This window comes from Rattus norvegicus, chromosome 2 (assembly GCF_036323735.1).
Source record: "Rattus norvegicus strain BN/NHsdMcwi chromosome 2, GRCr8, whole genome shotgun sequence".
NCBI classification, from domain to species: Eukaryota; Metazoa; Chordata; class Mammalia; order Rodentia; family Muridae; genus Rattus; species Rattus norvegicus.
The window spans coordinates 109,447,317-109,461,050 of record NC_086020.1 but is presented as its reverse complement, the minus strand read 5'-3'; the positions used below and the strand labels follow the sequence as shown (position 1 = coordinate 109,461,050).

At 38.0% G+C, this 13,734-nt stretch overlaps 1 protein-coding gene across 5 annotated transcripts in view; it reads left to right on the top strand.

Moving 5' to 3' along the window:
• The window catches only part of Naaladl2 (N-acetylated alpha-linked acidic dipeptidase-like 2), a 1,352,651-nt gene that overhangs the window by 459,600 nt on the left and 879,317 nt on the right, over window positions 1-13,734 (top strand). The window lies entirely within an intron of this gene.

Below are 13,734 nucleotides of genomic sequence, written 5' to 3'. Positions count from 1 at the left end.
TCAATTGCTGACCCACCCATCCTAAGTGACACTCCTTTGTAGCAGGTTCATGCTTTACCACTGGGACCAACTCAGAATGCACCTGTTAAACTCTTTGTCTTTCGTTTTCCATTCTTTATGAGAGATCTCTTTTCACAAATTCCACACTTTACCAAATCTGTATGGATTACTTTTTTTGATCTTCTTATATCAGTTCAATTCTCCCATCCAGTAAAAAACTCTCAAAAGGTAACGTAAAAGTTTATCCCCCCCCGAAATGAGATTATTTACTAAAAGTCCACAGATCAAATAAAATCAGAGTCAACGTCTCCCTTGATCTAAACAGGTGTTAATTTGATGATATATTTTTACTCTAATAAATAGATTTGAGAAGATGATGTCTAAGAAGGATCACTACATTTGTTTTAAAAAAGAAAAGCTCTAAAGCTAGATCAAGCATTTCATTGTGCATTAAAAAGAAAAGCATGTAGATTCCATGGCCAAACAACTCGTCTCTCTGATGTAAGTTCCATTTCAATATGGCCTGTAAGCTATATCCATATGGAAATTATCTTTCTCTATTTATCAATGTTGATGCACAGTAGCGGCAGCATCCTCATGTGAGTTCCCTGGTAAGCTGTATTCTCCATCACTCCGTGTTGTTTTGTTCACAGCCAAATTTCATTCCTTAGCCCCCTTAGCCCCAGAGAAACAGTTACTCCATGCTTAAATTCACTCCACAGGGGAAACAGACAATGAATTCAAAATTTGTTACATTACGTTTATTAAATCTACCATTATATTTTTCAATAATTTTGAGTAGTTCGCTTAGTAGCAATGTCCTAACAATATATCACAAGCTAGGAGGTTTCTAGGGTTTACGTCAGAGGTTTGAAAGACAGTACATAGGATAAAAGCAGGTACTGTTCTTGTATCAACCACATATGCTGCCTAGCAACCACCTGTATATCTAGTTCTAAGAAATCTGATGATGTTTCCTGGTCACAACAGCTACCTGCACATGCACAAAATACATACTTGTACACGTGAACACACACACACACACACACTCACACAATATGTGTGTATGTGTGAATATGTATATATGTAGTTGTGGAGGTTAGCAGTCTGAGGCCACAGTGTTAGCATGTCACCATGCTTAATTTTCCTGCGGACTCTCGTATTCTTTGAAGATAAGCCCTTGTCTAGGTCCTCAGGCTGGCTATTCCTAGCACTTGCATGTTTGATCTTTTGCTATTTGGAAGACACTAGTTTATAGGATCAGAACACACCTGAGATCTTACTTAGCCTGAAGGGCCTCATTAAAGCACCTATCCCTTAATGAAATTCATACTCAAAATGTTTCCTAGACGCTAGTTTATAAAAATAGAAATTTAGGTTCAGTTCATATAGAAACATTTTTGTTGAATGAACTATTTGGATTGTCTTCTCCCAGATATGTCAAATACTTTTGTTTCTTTGTTTTTGTTGTTATTGTTTTACTTTTTGTTTTTAACTCACCATTATTTATTTATGTATTTATTTAGGTACTCATACCCATCCTGCTCACTGCCCCCTCCAGGTCAACCCTCCCACAAACCTTTACCCCATCCTCTGAGCAGGTGGGAGCCCCTGGGTTTTCCCCCACCCTGGCACATCAAGCCTTTGTCAGCCTAGGTGCATCTTCTCCCACCGAGGCTAGACAAGGCAGCCTAGCTAGAAAGTCATATCCCATATACAGGAAAAAGCTTTTGGGATAGTCTCCAGCTCCAGTTGTTTGGAACCCACAAGGAGACCATGCTGCACATCTACTACTTATGTGCAACGAGTCCAACCTCTGTATAGTCTTTGGTTGGTAATTCAGTCTCAGAGAGCCCCATGGGTCCAGGTTAGTTGATTCTGTTGTTCTTCCTGTGGAGTTTATATCCATTAAAGGCCCTACAATCCTTTCTCTTATTCTTCCTTAAGAATACCCAAGATCCATACAGTTTGGCTGTGGGTTTCTGCATCTGTCTGAGTCAGATGCTGGGTGGATACTGTCAGAGGACAGTCATAATAGACTCCTGTCTGTAAGCATAACAGAGTATCTTTCATCATGTCAGGGATAAGTACTTGCCCATGGGATGGGTCTTAAGTTGGACCGATTATTGGTTGGCCATTCCCTCAGTCTCTACTATATCCCCTGTGTCTGCATTTCTGATAGACAGGTAAGAATTTTGGGTCCAATGGTTTGTGGGTAGGTTGGTGTCACTGGTGTCGTTGGTGTCTCTATTGCTCCATTGGTGTCCTGCCTGACTCAAGGGAGTGAACTCTTCAGGTTTCATATCCCCAATACTGTGAGTCATAGATAAGGTTACCCCATTGATTCTTGGGGCCCCCCTTATCCCAGGTCTTTGTCTCACCCTGCAGATCCCCCTACCTCAATACCCTTGTCTATTGCTGATTTCCACTTATTCTCATGGTCACCTGGGTCATCTCTCCTGTCCTTCTCCCTCACCTGAATCTGAAGTTTCCCATTCGCTTCTCCATACCCTCTCACTTCTAGTTCCCTTCCTCTATCTGTCTCTTAAAATGATTTTAGTCTCCCTTCTAAGTGAGATTCAAGCATCCTCAGTTGGATTTTCCTTCTTTTTGAGCTTCTTTGGGTCTGTGTAGCATATCACGGGCATCCTGTACTTTATGGCTCATATCTACTTATAAGTGAGTACATATCATGCATGTACTTTTGGGTCTGGGTTGCCTCACTCAGGATGATGTTCTCAAATTCCATCTGTTTGCCTGCAAAATTTGTGATGTCTATTTTTCAGAGCTGAATAGTATTTTCTTTATCCATTCTTCAATTGAGGAACATCTATGCTTTTTTTCCCCCAGTTTTTGACTATTACAAAAAAGCTGCTATTAACATAGTTGAGCAAGCTTAAGTGTAATTGTGGGATGGTGGAGCATCTTTTGGGTATATGCCGAGGAGTGGTATAACTGAGTCTTGAGAGAGAACTATTCCTAGTTTTCTGAGAGAACTCCAAAATGATTTCCAAAGTGGTTGTACATTTCTACACTCCATCAAATTCTTTTTAAGCTCTGTTTTATTTATTTATTTTTAAAAATTTTATTTAATTTTTTAAGCTCCAGATTTTATTCCCCTTCCCTGTCCACCCTCTAACTGTTCCACATCATATACCTCCTCCCCAATCTCCAGAAAAATGTCACTCCCAGCCCCCAACACACCAGACCTCCCCACTCTTTGGGGCCTCCAGTCTTTTGAGGGTTCTGACTGAACCAAGACCCATCAGTCCTCTGCTGTATATGTGTTGGGGGCCTCATATCTGCTGCTGTATGCTGCCTGGCTGGTGGTCCATTGTTTGAGAGATCTCGGGGGTGCAGTCAACCTCTGTTTCTAGACAGTTCTTTGCCTAACTAACACAAATGCTTGCTTTGCCTTCATTGTAAAGCCCTAAATATCTTTAACAGAAAGTTATAACCTCTTTTCCATTCACAAAACAGTTTTGAAGATGTAATTATTTGAAAAAGCCAGGTTTAATCTAGTTTAACATTTCCCTCTATTTTATTTGCTCTTTATTGTAAGAAAGAACAATTGCTTTTACTTTAATAATAATGGTTAAGATTAAAGTATTGGGAGGGAAAATAGTATAGTTCCTCAGTCTTAGTAAGCTTGAAGTTATTGTCTGTTTGTAGTAAGTGACATGTATTTGGACCACTTTTATGTATCCTGGTCTTTAAGATTAATGTTATTACTCTAGTTGACATTGGTTTCTGAGATATAGTTTATAATTTTGTTTCATTCATATGATGTCTGTAGAAAAACCATTTGCTTTCCTAAGTTAAAATTTACATCTTTTTTATTAGTTGAATGTTTTTATTCTGATTTACATTTGTCATTTTGGACTCCAGATAGCAAAAGATTTAATATATTTGAAAGCTAAGTGGACACCACAGGGAAATTCTTTCCAGTGATTGAGTGAGTGACCTGTTAAAATAGTTAAAGTTTTATAAGCATTAAGATATATTTGAATGTCATTTCCTAACTTTACAAGACAGATGCTTTCACAGTTTCCTCAAGGAAAGAAGATGCATGATAAAGAACTTTCCTTGTTGTTGCTTTAAAAAAAAAACTTTAAGCTATTTGCCTACTATTGTCAAAAAGACCTCCAGTATATTATGGTTCCCTCACTCATATGTACAAAGTAAGGGTCCCTGCTGAAATAACTTTATCATAGTTGGACATAGCAACTTTACAGTGCTTATTTAAAGATAGCATTGGCCATAAAAATGGGTTCTGAATCGGTAGTGGACAATAGGATGGTGTAAGAAAATGTTTGATCTTTATAGAAAAACCCCATTTCTTTATTTCTTTATTATTTTTATCATCATCATCATCATCATCATTATTTACATTCCAAATGCTGCCCACTCCAAAAGTCCCTTCCCACCCCACCTCCCTTTCTCCTCTGAGAGGCTGGTGCCCCTGAAGTATCCCCTCCGCCCTGTTGTAGCATGTTTCTGCAGGGTTAGGCTTCTGTTTATACCTTTTAAAAGAACTTTTATTTTTAAATTTTATTCCCCTTAATGCGTTGTATTAATATTTTTTAGTTTCTTCACTTTGTTGCCTTTCAAGATTCCCTTTTTCTGCTTTTAATATAATATCTTCCCACTAATTGTTTGTTTGTTAATTTGTTGTGTAAGAGAATGCATAATGGAGACAGGATTTGTGTGCCAGGTCAGAGGACAGTGTGATGGAGTTTGTTCACCCTGGTCACCTTTTCATGGGAGACCACATTTCTTGTTTTTCCCTTTTCACCTAATGGTTTCTCGTAATGGTTTGTTTAGAAGATAAGATCTGTTCACCTGAACATTAATTTCATCTATGTATTACAATTCATCATTTCAGCAATTAGTAAGGCAGATGGCTATGGATAAAGAAAGAGAGAGGAAGTGTGGAAGAAGAAAGGCAAAGTGTTTGAGGTGTATTTTTCTTGGGATGTGTGTAGTGCGACCAGCTGCCTAATTATTCAGATTTCAGAGGACTTTAAAAAAATGCTTTGAGCTTCAAAATAGAATTCACTTTTGAAAGTTTGGTAATGCTGAAACTTGTAGAAACATTTTCTTGACAGTCAGTTTGGTATTAATGAATTAGTTGCCCTTTAAAAAGAAACTATTTGCCAGTTTCCTACGGAAGTGATGGTAGCATGAGGTTACCATCTGTCCTTCCTTAATATAGGGATTGTGACATAGCACAGCACCAGCAGACAGACAGCACACCAACATTTAGGCTTCTGTTCTCCCTCCTCTGTGAATGACTCAGTAGCTCCCCCAAGCTGACTTCTGTCATTAGATTGGTCTACCAGTGACTGCTGGTGACAGTAATAATAGTATGAGGAAAGAAGAATTCCTAAAGTCCCCATGGAAATAAGTCCCACAGGCTTCCATGTGGACTGCATTCTGGGCCACAGTGCAAATCAGACTGCCAAACTCCAACCTCCTGTTATGCTAACCTGGATCAAATGCTACCCTTGAACTGCAACTGTGATAAATACAATCTTTTAAAAATTTTTTTATTAGATATATTTCTTTACTTACATTTCAGAGGTTATTCCCCTTTGCAGTTTTTTGTCCATGAGGCCTCATTCCTTCCCCTCCCCCTCCCCAATACAGGTATTCCCCCTATACATCCCTTTTATTGTTCCCTCCCAATATTCCCCTGCACAACCTGGGCAGGACCAAGGGCTTCCCCTTTTCCTGATGCCCCAACAAGTCTATTCTCTGCTACATATGCAGATGGAGCCCATCTATAGTCCATGTATAGTCTTTCGGTAGTAGTTTAGTCCCTGGAAGCTCTGGTTGGTTGGCATTGTTGTTTTTATGGGGTTGCAAGCTCCTTCAACTCTTTCAATACTTCCTATAATTCCCGCAAGGGCGTCCTATTCTCAGTTCAGTGGTTTGCTGCTAGCATTGACCTCTGTATTGGACATGCTCTGGATGTGTCTCTCAGGAGAGATCAATATCCTGTCACTTTCAACATGCATTTTCTAGCTTCATCACTCTTATCTACTTTTGGTGGATATATATATATACATATGGGCCACATGTGGGTCAGGCCTGAATGGGCATTCCATGAGTCGCTGCTCTAAACTTTGCTTCAGTATCACCTCCTATGTATATCTTTCCCTCTTTTAAGAAGGAATGGGAGCATCCACATCCACATTTTGGTCATTCTTCTTAAGCTTCCTGTGGTCTGTGGATTGCATCTTGGGTAATTTGAGCTTTTTGGCTAATATCCACTTATCAATGAGTGCATACCAAGTGTGTTTTCCTGTGATTGAGTTACCTCACTCAGGATGATATTTTCTAGTTCATTCCATCTGCCTATGAATTCCATGAAGTCATTGTTTTTGATAGCTGAGTAGAACTCCATTGTGTAGATGTACCACATTTTTTTAAACAAGACCATTTCGTGTGAAGAGTAAAGATAGGCCAATCAAAGTAACTGGAAAGAGATCCCATGTCAAAGACTGTTTTTACTGTCCTTCCAAAGGGGAGGTAACACTGAACACTTTTGAGTATAATCCTTAAAGATACACTCCTACACTGTAATCTGAAAGGCTGAAATCTCAAAACATCAACACTTGCATGGGTAAGATCCCCAAATGGTTATCCTCCCAAAGAACAGAAAGAAAACTAAGACATAATTTAGCTCACAGTGAATTATTCGCATGAGAGGGAATCAAGGTAGGAATTGGGCCCTGAAATGAGAAGGAAAGCATTAGACAGAAAGAGGATTTCACATGCAGGTAGCATAACAGTCTGTCACAGGGAAGGTGAGGTCTGCTCTGAAAGACTGGAGAGCAGTTTTCTTAATGCTGAAGAAAATGGGCTGCCATCAGGATCACTGGTTAATGGCACTTGCTGCCTTTGTAGAGATTCCTGGTTCCCAGCATATACACTTTCCATGCAATCCTTCTGTACTTCCAGTTCCAGGAATCCAGACTCCTTCTGTAGCCTCCAGAAATACTTCTTATATATGGTGTGCAGACATACATTCAAGCCATAAAATAAAATGAAAATCTTCTTTAGAAACAAGAAGAGGTGAGATAGTGGGAGGGGAAAGAATTAGGGATGTGGAAGAGAGTAGGGAGTGAGGGTGGCTACATAAGAAAGGAGCCAGGTACTGGTTAGGTATATGAATTTGGGGCTCTGCTGAATTCACAGCAAGGTAACTTCTTAGCTCAGTCCCAGGGTGATCTGTAAGAAGGTTTAGCCTGAGTCAGGCTATGAGCTTTTATCCAAAGTTGCAGGCCACTGTTCAGAAGCGAGGTAGAGCTGTACCATGCTAGGCAGAGCAAACCTGGAAAATGTGGGGGCATGGCTTTCATGCTTCTGAGAAGCTGCTTACAGGTGACATTACTGTAGGTTACAGTGGAATATAGGGAAGAAACAGCCACATGGAGAGCAATTGCCGAATGGATGCATTCTCTGAAAACAAGCATGATTTAATCCCTAATCCAACCAAGCACTCTCTCACTGCTATTAGTAAATGACACTCAAATTGGTTAGGGAATCTTAAAAGTTGGCAAACTCTTTTGGATTATCTATATGAAATTACACTCAACCTATCCTTGTAATACATTTTAATATGTCAAATTTTGCTTGAATTTTTTGTTTTTTTTCCAGTGATTTTTATTGTCAGTGATATTTTCTGAAATCAATTATGTTAAATATTTTAATTCTGTATGCTTTTGCCAATGCTGGAAGTATCAATCATACAAAAGTTTGGAGTTCTTGTTAATTTTGTACATTTTTAACACTTGAAACTACAGGAGTTCATTATTGTAACATTGACTATTGGTAAACTTTATCTGTGTCTTAAAACTCTGGAATCCACTGGTTAAGGCAAAACTTCTGAAGTTGTGAAAAATAGCATATCTCAGTTATGTTCTTTGAGTGTTATATGTGTAACAGTGGCCCCTTTTCTGTTTGCTCAGTCTTTCCAGAGACTTTAATAATTTAATAATTTGCACTCAGCTTTATCACTATGTTCACCTGAAATACCATGGAGGATAACCTAAATCAACCCCCTGTCTCCCTGCCCTTCCTTCCCTCCTTCCCTTCCTCCCTCCTTCCCTCCCTTCCTTCTTCCTTTCCTCCTTGAAATAGGATCTCACTGTGAAACCTTGGCTAGCCTAGGACTTACTTTATAGTCAAGGTGGCCTGAGACTTATAAAAATCTACCTGCCTCTGTCTCCTGAGTTCTGAGATTAAAGGCATGTACTACCTACCTCACAACTTAAGAATTTCATGTTTAAACTTTCCTCTTATATTTCTTAGTGAATATTTATGTGTTCTTAAATTACACTTTTGGATTGGCATTTATATTTATGTATATATTTATATATGTTTATTCAGTATGCTAGTATTAATTGGCTGAAGTGACCTATAAGGTGTCCTCTTGTGTTTTTATATGGTTCACAAAAATCTTTAAAGTGCAAAGAACTGTCAATACAGGAGATTTTAATTTCATTAGAATCATAATTTGGAGATTTTAAACTGTAGGGCCTTTGAATGTCAATATTTAGTGTTATGCCTTTATAGTAATGCCTGTTAGGATTATGGCTCACGTGTAACAGCCTTCTGGTGAGGGATTGTACACAGGTTGTACCTGCTGACTTGAATCTTCATGAAATTGCAAATAAAAATGAGAGATCTCAACTGTACCTTATAGGAAATTAAATAGAGATAGCAAGCTGAATGAACTCAAAAGGGTGTTTGTACATCCAAATACCTCAATGTAATGAGTCCTACCTTGATTATAGCTTTGTAGACCCCTGGAGGACAGATAAGCTGAGCAAAACCCAATTGTGAGGCCCACTGAAGCTGCGTTGATAAACACATCTCACCTTAAGCTGTACATCTGTGGTAATATGTTATTCAGCATGAGAAAATAGATGTGTGTATAAACATGACAGCCAAAGGTATTCCAACAATTTCATGATGAATTAGAGTTAGAATATTTTTGCAAATAATATTTAAGTTTTGAAATGATTCTGCAAAATGATGAGGCATATTTTCTTAAAGTTATTTTGGATTTTTGTGCTGTAATTTACAATGATCTTACTTTGTGATTGAGTTACTTTCTATAACTCAAACTGGCCTCCTCAAATTCTTTGTCTTCCTCTCTTGGCCGTCTGGGAATGTTACACTTAAGTTGTGGTTATAGTATTGAACTTACTTCGTGTATTTTGAGCACATAGTAATAAGGGAATACATTATAAAATTTGTTTTGGTGGACTTTCAATTTGTTGTCTGGTATACTTTGTGCTCTTAGAAGAATGAGGTGAGGAAGTGGCATTCCACTGTGTTTTTTGTCATCTATTAAAGCAAATATGTGAGCTGGGGTCTGACCATCTTTGCAGGTGTGTAATCCTAACGCAGTCATTGTATGTGCTAGGGATTTGCTCAGCTGTCAGGAAGCAGGTGTCACTCTCTATTTTAGAGAAACTACTACCAAATCCTTACAACAATTGATCTGCCAGGAGCTAAGTCTGCATTTAAGTGTAGCAAATCACTGTAAGTGTACCAGATTGATTTTCTATAGAATACCGAAACACCTAAATGCCTTTTCTGAGATCAGTGGACACATAAACATCAGTATATATTTAATATGTCCAGTTTTCAGTGTTTTGGTTCATCTGAATTCTTGGATATCAAGGGTCTTCAGAGAGCCCATTCATCAAATAGTGACTTAATTTGCTTAGATATTCAATCACTTCCAAGCTGTGTCAAGAGAAAATATCTTACCATAGATCTACTAAAAACATCTCATTGATCATTTTTATTCTAGAACTCAACCACATACGTTAAAAGAGTCAGAACAATTTAATAGATAAAACATTGGACCACTAGGGCTAAAGTAAGGTAAACACCAGAAGTTCTGGAGGAAAATATATTCTGTAAAAGAGGCCAAACAGGAAAATACTTCGATACCTTACATATGTGTGCAAACTAAAAACAGTTGCAGTTACAGATGTAGAGTTAAGGCTGGTTAGTAAGGGCTGGGGAAGGGGATGCTTAGGAAGGAAGGAGAAGTAGTTGGTTACAGGGGGCTCAGTTTCAGCTAGGTGATAGGATCAAGCTCTGGAGATTCATGGGAGAGCATGTTTGCAGTAGCCAATGATAATCTGTTGTTGTAATAACTCACCGTGTGTTTTCCATGTCACTATATGAGGTCAAGATTGCCAGTTAACTTATGCCAACCATTCTATAATGTATACAAATACAAAAATAATATTGTCTTCAGAATACATACATTTCTGTCAATTGAAAAAACTTTTAGAGAGAAAATAATAATAAATACATAAATAAATAATTGGAGTTTTATTAGGTTCCAGGGGAGTGTGTCTGAGAAGAAAAGCAACTTTAATTTGCTGAATTACATGTCATCCTTAGATTGTGTAAAAGAAAATACAGCGAGTGCTGTATGAGCAGGCAACATGGCAATTGCTTCCAGTTTTGTATCACAGCACACAATTAAGATGCTGACATGATGGTTGTTCTGTAGCTATTTTCATGTGATGCAACCTGATGTTGCTGGGGATGCAGTTGATACCTTATCTATTGTGTGATAGGTTTAAAAAAGTGTGAAGATGGTTTGTTCTTTTACTCTGAAAGGTACCATTTCCCAATGTTCCCCTTAGTCCTTCCTGATTTTCAGGCTCTTGTCCTGCATCTGGGTGTGTAATTTTTCCCCTCAACATGCTGGCTTATCCGTGCTTTGTGAATCCTATAGAGTAGGAATGAGCAGCCGAGGACACAGACTTTCCATGGCAGTCTCTGGACTAGACTGTGTGTGTTAAGGTTGTGACTGTTCTTCTTAACTAAACCTTTTTCTTGAAGAAAATGCTGACTCTGGAATATGGAATGCCTTCTTTGTTTTCAGATGAATTCCTGCTTTACACCAGTTAATTAGTATTTTCATTTTCATACCTAAATAAACAGGTAAAAAATGTAAGAACAGGAAAGCAAACTGTCTGAATCTCTATGCTAACAATGCTTCTCCAGTGGCTCTGAGTACCTAAAATGTTACAGGAAGCTTTCAACAAAGCTTATTTGTCCTGGTTAGGTACATTAATGAACTATTACTGTAAAAATCCATAACATAAATCTATATTCAGACAAGGATGAGCGATACATTCTCTTTTGTGTGGATGTTGTTCATTGTGTAATATTTTGGAAAAGTTATGTACTTCAGAATGCCTCCAGATTACTATGTAGCTGAGAATTATCTTAAACTATTTATTCTTTTGCCAATGCATGAGAAGAATACTGGGCTTACAGGTCTTAACACCATACCTATGTTTTCTGCCTTTCAGAGACTAAGCCCAGGGCTTCCTACATGCTATGCTAGCACCTACTTAATGAAATATCTGCAGTGTACACATCTCATCTAATTGTAAATAAAATAAAAATGGATCCTTCTGTCAGTACTCTTTGCAATACTGAGAATTATGATGGTAAAAACCAGACACATGTGTCACAGTAGATGCTACTTGATAAATATGCAATGACAAATAAAGCCCGCTTTACATGGTGATTCGTTCCTGACAATTCTTACTTGTCATGTTTTACATCAATCTTCTTCCTCCTCTTCCTCCTCTTCTTCCTCCTTTCCTCCTCCTCTTCCTCCTTTCCTCCTCCTCTTCCTCCTTTCCTCCTCCTCTTCCTCCTCTTCCTTCTCCTCTTCCTCCTTTCCTCCTCCTCTTCCTCCTCTTCCTTCTCCTCTTCCTCCTCTTCCTCCTCCTCTTCCTCCTCTTCCTTCACCTCTTCCTCCTCCTCTTCCTCCTCTTGCTCCTCTTCCTTCTGTTCTTCCTCCTCCTGCTCCTCGTGCTCCTCCTGCTCCTCGTGCTCCTCCTCCTGCTCCTCCTCCTCCTCCTCCTCCTCATTTCCTCCTCCTCCTCCATCTATTTGTTTAGTCTTAAGTCCTCTGTGTCGAAGTCTTGCTTTGCCTTAGGGCTGTAATTGAGAACAGCTGTGATTTAAGACATCAGCTACAGCACTGTTATCCACTAATTCAATATCAACTCTGACTCATGTTTTAACTCCATGAACTGTGACTATGATCCCATTATTACTGGGTGTGAAAGTATAAGTCTCATGCACAGTAACAACATTCATGCAATTCTTGTGAAACAGCCCACAAGACCTGTGTAAGTTAGCTATTTCATTACTGTGATAGCATGCCTGAAAAAGCAATGTGAGGAAGGAATTGTTTATTTTTGGCTTGTGGACTGCAGAGATAGACACCACGGTGTAGAAGGTAGCACGAGCATGAGTTATGCTCCATGCACAATCAGGAAGCAGAGAGACTTACATGTTGATGCTGAGATGATTTGCTTTTGTCTCTGCGTTCAGCTGCGATCCAGATGCTGAGATGGTGGTGCCTACCTTTAGAGTGAGTCTTCCCTCTCTAACCAGTTAAGCCTCTATAGAAACACCCTCATATACATGGCCAAAATTGTATCTGTTTCTTGATTCTAAATACAGTCAAATTGATTATTAAGGTAACCCTCACATCTCTTATATTTCAAGTGAAAATATTTTCTAGTTATGGAGGCTGAATACAATGTTCTCTCCTACGACTTTTTACCTTTCTTTCTTTTCACTGTGTTGTCTTTCTTCTGCATTTTGTTTATAACAGAAATTTAATAAATGTTTTTCTTAGAAAGACCAAAATTTGAAGAATGTTACTTTAAATTCTAATGGTATGGGCTTTAATAAATATATAACCTCCTGAGCTCATTCAATTATAGATGTGAGAGCTTAGCACTCCTAAAAATTTACATAAGAAAAGCAAATGAAATAATGTGATAAAATAAAATTGCTTTTGAATATAGATAAATACATTGTAGATAAGACTGATTTTATATATATATATATGTATATATATGGAGAGAGAGAGAGAGAGAGAGAGAGAGAGAGAGAGAGAGAGAGATGATAAATATTATGGCTAGCAAGGTCTTGTTGAATAATCTGAGATATATGATCATGGAAGAAGCTTTTGTTCAACTGATGAATCCAGTGAACGGGACAGACATGGGCTTTTGTCACATAGTGCTGGTTCAATAAGAATGTGGCATCATTCCTGGTTCATCCATGTTATAAAAAATTGATGAAATGATAGTTGATGAATCTCAGCACAAATTAGTTTGTTCCAAATTTCATCATAGTTTTTTCCAATAGGAACCATTACTGAGTAATGAATAAATTTTGTACAAAATGCTTTACCAAATTAACATCATTTAAGCTTGATTTAAAGTATATAGGGCGTTTATTAGGATAATGTTGGTGTACTCGGCTATGAAGAATAGGGCGAATGGTCCTGCGGCGTATTCGACGTTAAAGCCTGAGACTAATTCTGATTAAAAAATTAATTAAAATTAAAAAATACCAAATGTATATCACCACAGTTATGTTGATCATGGGCTATTTAATTATAAGTATATATATAATATATATATAATAGTATATACTATTTATTAAGTAGTTTTATTTAATTCCAATATAATAAATAAAGATCTAATCCATTTTATTTTATCCTCATGTAGGATTGAACCCCATCAATCAGAGGGACTTAGATGGCTCATACTGGCATAAAGGCAAGAAAATATTAAAAATAATTAGTGAATGCCAGACCATGAGTCTGGTCAGAAATCTGTCAGATCCCAGCATTTTAGGAGGTTCCATTTG